The 12,391-nt window shown below is 40.5% G+C and overlaps 1 long non-coding RNA gene across 4 annotated transcripts in view; it reads right to left on the bottom strand.

Moving 5' to 3' along the window:
• Positions 1-5,098: 5,098 nt before the first annotated feature.
• LOC103036598 (uncharacterized) overlaps positions 5,099-12,391 on the bottom strand; it is a 70,485-nt gene continuing 63,192 nt past the window's right edge. For 2 of the 4 annotated variants that reach the window (XR_002650671.2, XR_002650670.2), the window contains one exon: positions 9,862-10,582. This is a non-coding gene — a long non-coding RNA (uncharacterized LOC103036598). Of the gene's footprint in view, positions 5,200-9,861; positions 10,583-12,391 lie in introns of those variants that run through there. The other 2 variants (XR_007439141.1, XR_002650673.2) reach the window with 2 other exon arrangements.

Genomic DNA, 12,391 nt, shown 5'->3' with positions numbered 1-12,391 from the left:
GCCTTGAAGCCTGAAGTTCTCATTCATTTACTTACTGTTCGTATGATGTATTATTCAGAACATGCTGTTAATCACTTTATTACTTCTGTTAAACTTATCTGTTGGTTGTGTACTTTAAGTTAGGTTAGAGTAGTCTGTAAAATAGGTGACACTTTCTTTTAGCACTTATCTTTATTTAAAGGGAATAAATTTAAAGGGAATAAAATAATAATAACAGATGTGTAGATTTGTATTTGTCCAATATTAGTGCACACTGAAAGACTGATTCATGGAATTTAGCTGATTTAAATGCTTACAGCATTTCCACATGGATACATGTATTAAATAAGGACAGTGTCTTTCAGTTTATTAACATTTAACAGTAATCCAACTCAAAGTAAATAAAAGTACATAGTCATGCCTGGTACTACTAGCAGTGGTACCACTTTAAAATAAGACTACCTTTATAAAGGGTTTATAAATGGTTTACAATTAGTTTATTAATGGTTACCGATTAGGTTGTAAATGCCTTAAAATCATTAATAATCAGTTATAACACATACGTAGAAAGGGCAACAATGACCTGTTGTTTGCCAAATAGTGAACCCACAGCCGTCTATATTGTTGCCCTTTCTACGTATGTGTTATAACTGATTATTAATGATTTTAAGGCATTTACAACCTAATAAGTAACCATTAATAAACTAATTGTAAACCATTTATAAAGCCTTTATAAAGGCAGTCTTATTTTAAAGTGGTACCCTAGCAGTAAATATTACTCACCCCTAATTATCACATAAGGGTACTACTTTTTTTTTTTTTTGCAGTTTTTAGCAAAAAGTTTCTGAATCAGTTTCTCTGATTTTGCTATTTATAGGTATATGTTTGATTAAAATGTATTTTAATTATTAACTATGGACAACATTTCTCCCACATTCCAAATAAAAATATTGTCATTTAGAGCATTTATGTGAAAAAATGGCTGAAATAAATAACAGGATGCAGAGCTTACAGACATCAAATAATGCAAAGAAAACAAAGTTCATATTCATAAAGTTTAAGGGGTCAGAAATTAATATTTGGTGGAATAGCCCTTGTGGTTTTTAATCAGTTTTCATGCATCTTGGCATCATGTTCTCCTCCACTAGTGTTACACACTGCTTTTGGATAACTTTATGCCTGCACTCCTGGCGCAAAAATTCAAGCAGTTCAGTTTGGTTCCTCTTGATTATATTCCAGAGGTTTTCAATTTGGTAAAATCAAGGAAACGTCCGGTCAAAAAGCTCTCTCATCTCTGTGATTTTGTTATGTAACCTGTAATCCTCTTCATCTTGCAGGCTGGCTGGCTCTTTTTCTCTGTTGTGGGATATCAGCAGCCCTGATAACGGAGGCTGCGGCTGGTCCGTCCATGTGTGTGTGTTCAGGGTCAATCTCGCGCCTGAGAGAGAGAGAGAGAGAGAGAGCGAGAGGGAGGGTGGGGTGGGGTGGGGTGGGCGACCCTGCAGTTTATCCTGGGCAGGGCTTAGACAGGCGATCAAAGCTGTACAAACCAATTGTCATCACGTTCCTCCAGAGGGAATTTGGAGTACATTAATGCCCCTGCTTTGGGAAGTAATTGTATCTCTCTGTGACTTCATTAGGTGCTCCTGGCTGAATCAAAAGGGCCTCCCTCTCCAGCAAGGATGCAAGCCGCGCGGTGGGCAGACAGCATCCCGAGGGGCAGAATGAATAAAAAACGAGGGATTATAATGAGATTGAGCTAACCATAACCAGGATTGAGCCCCCCTCCCCTCTTCTCCTCCTCCCACCCCACCATTATTCTATTGGCAGCATTATGAATGGGGGTGGATTGAGGGGGCGGCAGGGACATAAAGAAATGTGTATCTAAGTGTAAGATCCACACCAGCCATCTGCCACAGGGGCTAGGCCGCTGACAGACCAGCGCATGCTTATCATTAGGCAGCGAATCAAAGAGGCCCGCTCTCAGGAGATTCCTCTATTAAAACTGTATAGATGTGTCATCCCTTCTCTGCGCGGAAAAGGGGAAGCGCGGTGGCGAGCGAGAGCGTGTTTAATGGGAGCAGAGAGGGGATAATGAGTTGGCATTGTAAAACGAGAGAGGAGGTAAGCTGTGTGTTCGCCTTTAATCGCTGTATTTTATTTGTTAAATCGAACCTCCAGAAAGCGCGAGAGTAGGAGAGACTTTGGTAAGTTGTTTCATATTAATAGTATAACCTAAGGTGCTAATTAAAAATGCCCTCCAGCGCATAAGCACATCCTTAATATTTTATGGTACGGAGAGGTAGTGAAAAAGACGGGGCCGGGGCTTCGGGGAAAAACACGGAAAGAGAGAGAAAGAGAGAGGGGTTTAATCTCAGCAATAAACTTTGCATTATCTGTTTTAAGTAACCACAATAACCACAGTGTAAAACCAAAAGTCCAGACCAAAAAGTTCAAACCAAGGTTCATGTGTTTGGTACATTGACTACTGCACGTATATATTTATATATATATTTGGTCCAGTAAACTTTGGTTTTCACACCTACTAGACTTTTTCTGTTTGGTCCTAACCAAAATAGGTGCCCCGAAACCAAAGTCACAGTCAGAACCAAAGAACCAACATTTGGTTCGACCAACGAAGGTGGTCTCAGAAAAGAGGGTCTTCTCCATGAAAGAATCTGACCTTATATTTGTTAATCTGTCTCTTTGAGTGCACATCGCACAGCAGAATACACATTCATTTAATTTCTGTTTATATAAATAAGAGTTCATCTACAGTTACAGTAGATACAGGATTCATCAAGGTAATCTGTTGTACCTATACTACTGTGCGAAACGCCTGCAAACCGTAGGATGTTGGATTTCGGGCTGTTCTTTTTCTTCTTCCATTGTTTAATAGGAAACCTCAACTGTCTATATTTGGTCTGATATTCCAAGCCATCCAAACAAGTGCTTTCACCCAACAGACAAACCTGATAACGGTTTAGTTGATGCAGACTGAGATCATTTTATCTTGTTTGGTCTAAACCACATGTGTCAAACACAAGGCCCGCGGGCCAAATGTGGCCCGCCACGTCTTTTTATGTGGCCAGCGAGAGCTTGTAAGATCTTAGTGTCTATAATAAATAAGTCAGAAGCGTTCTTTGACCAAAAAATACATTTCCCACAATGCTTGTCGATTGTATTACCCGCAAAGTTACGGCTTACTGCCACTACACGGCAGTGTAGTCATTGATGTGGAAACCCTGCCGGAGGGAAGGTGTAACTTCGCGGGTGGAATTGAGACATATAAATGTTTATCCCATAATGTCCAGAAAAAGAGAAGTTGATGCAGACGGACGGCTGTGCTTCAAGGCGAAAGACCGGTATGCCTTTTGTGTTACGAAGAGTGTTACTGACCAAAATAAACGCTTTTTAGGAGAGATAAAAGTTCTGTGTAAATATTTATAAGACAATAGCTGACAAAATCTGTTTTAATGACGTTAATAAACATCACTGGGACAGCGCTAGTCGCAGTTTCACCGCAGCAAAGTACGAGGACGTGAATCACTTATCTAACCAGCCTTTACTAATTTCTGCCCTCAATAACCCTTTCAATAACCTCCAATAGCCTTTAATAGTCTTCAGTAGCCTTCAACAGTCTAACCTTGCAGCCGTGGTGTGTCCACTAAACTCCGTAGTTATAAACATCCTGAGGTTAGCAGCGCGATAACTGACCTGTTTATAATGTAATCCCAGCAGTGACTCATGCTCTAAACGGCTGCTGTTAGGTGATTGGGCTGAAAGATGAACTGTAGAGAGCTGTATTATTCGGTTACAAAAATCTTTATTTCATACACAGAAGAACTTAAAAATTTTAAAAACGCTCCAGACTGGCTGAGCTGAGCCCTGTAGCCCGTGGCTGGGCTGTAGCTCTGACTCAGTAAAGACTGCGGACTTGTGGTGCTGCTGCTGCAGCTCCCACTAGTGGTTGGATGAGGAACTGCTAAATCTGAGGAAATGCTATGTTCTTAACAGCTCACAATTTGATTTTATATTTATTAAGCCTTATTTCAGTTAATAATTTCAAAGTTAATATAACTTGATGTCATGTCATTTCTATTCACTTGAATAGTTTGGTTCTTGATTGATGGAGTTTTTGGATTTCATGACATGACAAATTAAAAGGATTTATGTTAATAGAGCAACAAGCAAACATTTTTTCCATGCAACTGTAATATTTGATTGAATAAATAGTATATTGAGAGTTATTTAACATTAAGGAGTAATTACATTCATTTTGTATTACATCTGGTTACATTTTATTACATTTATAAGTTACATCTGGCCCTCGGAGGACAGCCAATATGCCAATGTGGCCCTCGGCCAAAATGAGTTTGACACCCCTGGTCTAAACCAAAAAAGCACGAGTGAAAGGTGCCCTGATTCATGATCTGCACCAAAGAGGGGGTCTTAGAGTGGATTAACTATAAAATACGGTCTTCTAGACTAATCAGATTTTCTGACCAATTATAAAAAGCTGATTGAAAGCAGTCAATGTGCCAAATTATGTGCCAAAATCTGACTCTCCTTCATATGCAGGCACATCATGCAACAGTATGAGTACAAGAGATTATACTGGTGATTTCTATATCTACTGTAACTGTAGATTTACCCTTATTTATAAAAAAAGACAATAAGGGAATCCAGGGTTAATCTGATTATTTTATAAAAATCAGATTTGACAATTTGCTGAATTTAGTAAAGTCTACAAACCAATCGGGGTCAAGTTTAGGGAGATCAAGTCCTTTCAACTCTGCACAGTCACTATAAACTGCAGTTTATTTTATTGCAACTGCTATTTTGATTCGGACAAACAAACAGGCTACATGTGAAAGCAGCCTCAGGTGGACCTGACCCCGACACCAAGGCACTAACACACCAAGACATAAGTAGAGAAACTGCTAATTGATTGATGGAACTGATTGATGGACACTTTTTTTCTGGTCTTTTATGTCCTGTTTCTGCTTTTTTTCTATTGTTTTTAAGCCTCTTTCTCTTTTCCATTCTTCTAAAGGCCTGACTCCTGACTCTTCTCTTACACACACCCCACCACCACTATACACACCTCTCATGTGGCAGGGGGGAGTGACCGTGAGATCAGGACTCTGAGCCGTGGACCGTGGCCCCTCCGCTCCGCGGCCGTGACGTCTCGGACTCTGGAAAGTGCAAAGGCCCACGCTATAAATAAAAGAGGAAAAACAGACAGGAAGAGAGAGATAGCGAGCGAAAAAAACAAAAAATCAATAGGTTTCCATTATCCGGTTGGGCAGTGTCACTGGCCTGTCAGTGATCCCGCTACACACTCGCAGCACAGGGGTGAGACGAGCCCAGAGTCAATCGCCACTGACAAGAGGAAAGCATGCTGACAGCAACCAGGAACAAGTCAGAACACAGATTTGCACTTCAAGAGCCGGTCCGACGGGGTGGCGCAAGGGGCCACCAAACAGCAAGGGGCCCAGCTCAGGAGGGACGTGGGGAGGGAGGAGCGGCGCGGGCACCGGATCAGGGGTTTTGTTGGGAGGGTTGGGGGCGTTGAGGGGAGGGGGGGGTGTGGTGGTGGGCTGTGGTCAGGCTTTCACCCCCCTCGCGCCTGTCTGCCTGTCTTACTCCCTCCACTAACGCTTTTATCCCCACATCAATTATTTACCTCTGGATACACCAAAGGAAACCCAGGTGCACTGATTGTGGCTGAGAGAAATTCATCACCTTCGTAGTCTCTCCCACTCGCTCGCTCCTTTCTCTCTCTCTCTCTCTCTCTCTCTCTCTCTCTCTCTCTCTCTCTTCTGCTCCCTTCTTCCTCCTCACTGCCCATCTCCTGCCCCCCGCAACCCCCAGTAAAAAGGCCAGGACGACCCAACATGCATGTAAGTGTGTGTTGGGTGGGGGAAGTGTTGCAGTGGGTGTGTTAGAGTATGTGTTAGTGTGAGTAGTGTATGTATGCATTGGTTAAAAGGCATCAGTAAAAAGAAAGGACTTTCAAATAGTCTATTAAACGGTGTATGTGCGTGTATATATGTAATGAATGCACCAAAATGAATATTTTTTTTCTGTAACCAAAACTGAACGAAACGTATTTTATCTTATATTTTATACTTTATTATTATTATTATTATTATTATTATTATTATTATTATTATTATTATTATTATTATTATTATTACACAATTCAAAATTGCTGTATGTATATGTACAGGTCCAGTCAAAAGCTTGGACACATCTTCTCATTGAATCATTTTCTTTATTTCTTTGCTTATTTATTTACTACACTGTATATTCATTTTAAATACACTAAAACTATTAAGATACATGTAAACAAAAAGAGTGATCTAAACCTGATCAACTGAGATGGTGATTTGGGATGAGCATGAGCGGCAACTATTGTTCAGCACCTCCAGGAACTCCTTCAAGACGCTGAGAAAACTATTCCAGGTGACTCTTCCTCATAAAGAACCTGAGATTAAAATACCGAGAGTGTGCAGATCTGTCCTTAAAGAGAAATGTGATACTTAGAAGAATCAAACGTTTAAAACAGATTCTGTTTTTTTTTTATACTTTTTGTTTAAAAATAAATAAAATTAATTTACAATGTAAACAGTCTTAAAAAAAAAAAACTTTAAATTAAATGATGTGTGACAGGTGTGTCCAGACTTTGAAATGTCACTGTTATATACTGTATATAAGTTGTGTAAATATACATTACATTACATTATGATGCTAAACAACTCCCATCTATAAACCAGTCAGGGGACAATTATTAATAATTTATTGTTTTGAGCTAATACAAACATCCTCAATTTAAAAAGATTTTATTGCAAGGTATTTATCACAGTGAAAAATGGGAAACTGGGAGACACAAGATTTTGATGTGATGTTAAAGTATCTTGTATACAAATATCTAAACATTTGTGACCTGTGTTGGAAGCCTTTATGACCTCTTGTTGATCCATCAGAGCTAAGTGAGCGTGTGGAGTGGTCTGACATTGTTGAGTCTCATTACAGGATGTGTGTGTGTGTGTGTGTGTGTGTGTAAGGGCAGACCACGCTTGAACCCGCTTACACCGATCTGCTCCTGCTGACCACCTCCACCCGGCAAAGAGAGACATCATCTGCTCCACAAAAGGCCAGAAATCAATACATTTTGACAAGGATGAAACCTGTTCGGGATACACCGTTTTGGTCGGCCCAAAAATATGCTTCTGCCCGAGTCACGTGCAATTATATCAGTGCTGCTTGACTGGGAGGAGTGGGCTGCTGGGGTCTCTGCCTCAGCGGTGGCCAGTGGTGGGCAGCGTGGGACGGTTGAACTTAAATCTATCTTAAATCTAGAGTATATAATAATATTTACACTGCTTATAAGTACTCCATATTGCTTAAATACAGTTTAATAAAAATGCAGCGATATACTGAAAAGGCTACGCTATGGAAATTCATATTCATGCATTCATATCCTTCTTCTTCTTCTTCTGTAATCTGTAGCTTGAAGGTTAATGAGAAATTAACTCGTTAACTAATTCGCTTCAAATGATGTTTAATAATAGACAGGCATTTTTACAGAGAAGCAGGGAGGCGGAGGGGGGTCGGCTGGGGAAGCTCGGGGCATCATGTGCCATGTGGAGAAGGGCTATTAATTAATACGCTTTTCTAAGAATATAAAATGCCAATTGTTTTTCAATTAGTGCACCTCTCCACACACAATCACCCCCCCCTCTTTCTTCCTTTACTAACCCCCCCCCCCTCCCACCCCATCACCCATCCTTCTTTTTCTAAAGCAGCAATTCCTAAATGACTGCGGGGAATTTAAGTGAATATGTTGACAAGGCTTAACAATAGCAGGTCATGTAGGCCTGCACGCTCGGCTGCTTCAGGTTCACTCCAGCAGCTGACAGGTCCTAATCACGCTCTGCCCTAAAGGCACGAGGGCAGCCAAGACTGGAATCACTCAATTACTGAATTATACACTAGTTTGCCCGTCTTAAATTGAGATATAATTAGTGCCGCGGATGTTAAGAGTTGTATCTGCCACACTCGCAGGGTGAACAAGTGGTGCTGCTGTGTTATTATCCAGTGCGGTATTGTCTAATTTGGGACAGCAAAGCGTTGCTGTCACACTGGATTTGGTCACGTTTGTTATCATTAAGCAGATCTGCGGTGTTTACTTAAAACAATGAGGCAGTGAAATCGATGTGGAAGTAAAGGCCAGCAGCTTTAGGCTCCAGTCCCACCAGCTTATCGCCTAGTCAAACCTGCAGAATATCCTAACTAATAATAATCTGCTGGTTTGATTTCATTCAAAGGTTGCTTTTACCATGTGTTGTATGTTATTATATGTTTTTATTAATTGAATAATATATGTGAAAATGAAGGCCTGCAGCTTAAAGGAGCAGTAAGGATTATATTTTCAGTATTAAATGATAAAACAATCAGGATGTGCCATCAGATATTTAGGAAACATGCAAAGTTCAAGCACTGTTATCTCTTGTCAACAGAGATTCAGCCAGTATTTTATTACTAGAACTGTGTGTAATGTCATGGAAATCTTAGTAGGTGTGGCCTCTGACTCTGCCTGCTACACATTCACTAACACTAATTCCACCCCTGAGGTTGCCAGATTGAAAAAAAAAAAAAAAAAACACAACAGCAGTGTTGCTGTTATGGAAGTTAGCAACCGACTGGTTCAGCCAAAATCTTAGCTGCTACACAGCCTACAAATCCTGGGAATGCATCAAAAAAGCTAAACGACCAAAGACTAAATAAATAATAAATGAAATAAAAGTAAATGACAGTAAATGAGTTCAGCTCAGAAGGACAAAAAGATGCTGAGCTGGCTGCTTTTATTCCTGAACAGATAGTTAAGCTACTTCAGGCAGGTAATTTATCACAAACGCTTGGTTAGCTTACTAGGGATGGGCTTTATAATTAATTAAAAAATCTGAGAGTATGCGTTCCTATCAAAAACAAGGCAGACAACTCTCTCCGGTGTTTTGAAATTGAACTGTGTAGCTCTCATTTCCTACTGATCGCTTCTTTAAGGCCCCAGTTCCACTAGCTTACACTAGTTTAATAAAATGAGTTAATGACTCATCTTGGACACAGGGGGTATCTCTCCTGGTGGCTTTTCTTGATGGATACGCACGGTTTAAAACACAACACAAACTGGGCTGAACCAACGAACCAAGCTGAACCATCTGTAGGAAGAATTTATTGATGTAGAGATCCACTGATTGGCTAGTTTTGCCATGCTAACACTGCAACAGTGATGTTGGACAAGACTATGTAATCAATGTGGGACAAGGCATTTAGCCAGTGTGCTAACAAACACTATGGCAGTGATGTTGATTGATACCAGAAGCCAGCATGCTAACACTGTAGAAACAACTCAGATGAGGCCCGTAGCCTAATGCTATGGTAGCAATGTGGGATGAAGCCTGTAGCCAATGTGCTAATGCTAACGCTTAGCAATGTGGCACAGGACCCATAGCTGGTTCTAATCCCAAAATAATGATGGATGTGGCTTGTAGCCGGCATGCTAATGCTATGGTACTCAATTTCGCTATTTTAGTCTATACTACAGGGGTCAGCAATTAAGTTTGGCCGCAGGCCAGATATTTTCCAAGCAAAATGAAAATGAAGTGGATGTGCTACAGACTAGTAGCTCTCCAGCCCAGAGGGTTGTTGAACCCAATTGCAGAACAGTTGATCTCAAAGCAGGTAAACCCAAGAAGAAAGGAAAAAAATTAATTAATTAACACACCGCTCCTCACGCGGCATCAAAAAATGAAAACGGGTGGAAACTAAGAGAAGGAAGGGATGTAAACAAAAGCTCTCCAGAGAAGCTTTTTTTTTTTTCATTACCGTTCATTATAGTTCAAACAGCTTCACAGGCCAGATGTTTCATGCTTGCAACTTTTTTGTTGCAATTAAAAAGATGCACTTTATATAATATATTATGCCATCTATAATTGTGTCAAATCATGAGATATCAATTACCCAGAGTTATGCGGTGTCTCAGGTAGGCCTCAGTTACAATCTGCCACAATAACTACAGGGAAATTAATGATAAAATATACAGCAAGGCAATATATAGTGATCAAGTATTACATTATTACCAGTTGTGTAAAAACTTCAGCACTGCTGTGTCTGATACACTCGTCTAACTCTGTGGTGGTCTATCCTGTGGGGTGCTGATAATTGAAGAACATGGTGATAGGAGGATAATAATAAAGTATACAGAACTACAGACTTTAACTGTAGAACTAGAAAAACATATTTGAGATATTTGGTATTAAAGTAATACAATCAGATCCCCCTACACTACTATACACACTATCCAGTAATAATAGTGCAGCAGTGATGATGATGATGATGATGATGATGATGCAGTGCTGAGTGTTGTTCCTAGGCCACACCACACCACAGCATTATGGCGGTGGAGGCAGTAAAGGATGCATGCCTTTGGAAAGGAAGCTGAAGGTGTGGCGTAAGAGCTGGTCGCCGAGCAGCTGCCCCTCATCCCTCCGGGCGCACCGTGACCTCCTTTCTTCCCCCTTCACCAAATTGGAAGCTTGACAGGCCAAGAAAAAAAAATGAAAGAGATTTGATTTGGATTGGGGAAGAAATGCAGAATAGGAGCCCCAAAGTGACGGAGGCAGACAGCACGGCGTGGAGAAAGGGAGGGGAGGGAGGCATTAACGCATCATGCGTGAAAAATATCCTTCTGTAAAAGAAAGAGAGATAGAGAGAGAGAGAAACAGGAAAACTGGGATCTGGAAATCTGATGTGCTCACAGTTACTCTGGATTATTGGGAAATACTAGGAATTCATGTTATTGATATGATATTATATTAATTAGCAGTCCGTTTTAAGAGATAAACAGATTGTCACATCCTGGCCCTGTTCAGTCTCCATGTTTTTACTGCCCTCCTGTTTGTTTGTCTGTTTACCTTCCTCTGCATGTGGCCTGTGAACCTCTGTATCTCCACCCCAGCCCTGTGTTTCTCTGTAGCTCCGCCCCCTCGTTACCTGTCGCCAGGTGTTTCCTGATTTGTCCATGTATAGAAATAGTCCCCTTGTCCCAGTGTCGGTGTTGGAGTTCAGGTTGTGTTTATTTCCTTTTGTACTTGGTGTTTCTTTGTTGTTCATGTTTTTTTTTGGTTTATTCTTTGTTTTCTTGATTTGTTAACTAATATACTTGCATATGCATCCTCCTCACTGTCTTCTGTCTCTATCTATCTATCTATCTATCTATCTATCTATCTGTCTGTCTGTCTGTCTGTCTGTCTGTCTGTCTGTCTGTCTGTCTGTCTGTCTGTCTGTCTGTCTGTCTGTGTCTATATGTTGCACGTATGCGTATACATATAATACAGTATAAAAGTCAAAAGTTAGACACACCTTCTCATTCAGTTTTTCTTTATTTCTTTATTTACTATTTTTTCTACATTGAAGATTAATATTAAATACATGAAAACAATTAAGGGGACACATATGTAATTACAAAGTAAACAACAAAAAAGTGTTTGTCCTCCACATTAATCCCCTGATCTAAACCTGATTAACTGAGATGGTGATTTAACGTGATTTGGGATGAGCTGGAGCTTCTTTCACAGCATGATGGACAAGCAGGAAATATTGTTCAGCACCTCCAGGAACTCCTTCTTTAAGACGCTGAGAAAACTATTTAAGTGAAGACACTGAGATTAAAATACCAAGAGTGTGCAGATCTGTCCTCAAAGATAAATGTGCTACCTAAAAGAATCTAAAGTATAAAATATATTCTGGTTTGTTTAATACATTTTGTTTACAGAATAATTCTGCATGTGTTCCTGTATAGCTTTAAGATGTGAAAGAAAATCATAGAAAGAAAGAAACCATGTTAAATGAAAATAGGGGTTCAAACTTTTGACTGATACTGTATATAAATAAATGATTAAAATTCATATTCCCCCTCTCTCTCGCTCTCTCTCTCTCTCTCTCTGAAGGGAGGTGTTGGTATCTGTTCTTTATCTCATTATCTGCTGTAAAGTTGTCTCAGTGTTTTTAGCAGGATTTGAGTTGAGGAAGTGAATTTCTGCAGAAATCTGTAATAAACAGAGGAGTTTAACAGAGTTTCTCAGCTGTATAAAAAATTCGGCGCCAACCAGCGTTTTCCCGAGTTTTCCCGCGCTGCTCGCGAGTGTTAATTAACCGTTTGAAGCGCGTTTGAGACGGAACCGCACAAAACCGCAGCCCGGCTCCACTCAGCTCTCTCACCCGGGCCTGCAGTACCCGCCGCGGCCGCGGGAGGGCGCCGCACTTCACTCAGTCACCGGGAACAGCGCACTCCGCCTTACCCCTTAATAACTGACCCACACACACACACACACACACACACACA

This window comes from Astyanax mexicanus, chromosome 5 (assembly GCF_023375975.1).
Source record: "Astyanax mexicanus isolate ESR-SI-001 chromosome 5, AstMex3_surface, whole genome shotgun sequence".
Classification (NCBI taxonomy): domain Eukaryota; kingdom Metazoa; phylum Chordata; class Actinopteri; order Characiformes; family Acestrorhamphidae; genus Astyanax; species Astyanax mexicanus.
The sequence above is the reverse complement of the archived record's forward strand: the minus strand, read 5'-3'. Positions and strand labels throughout refer to the sequence as shown.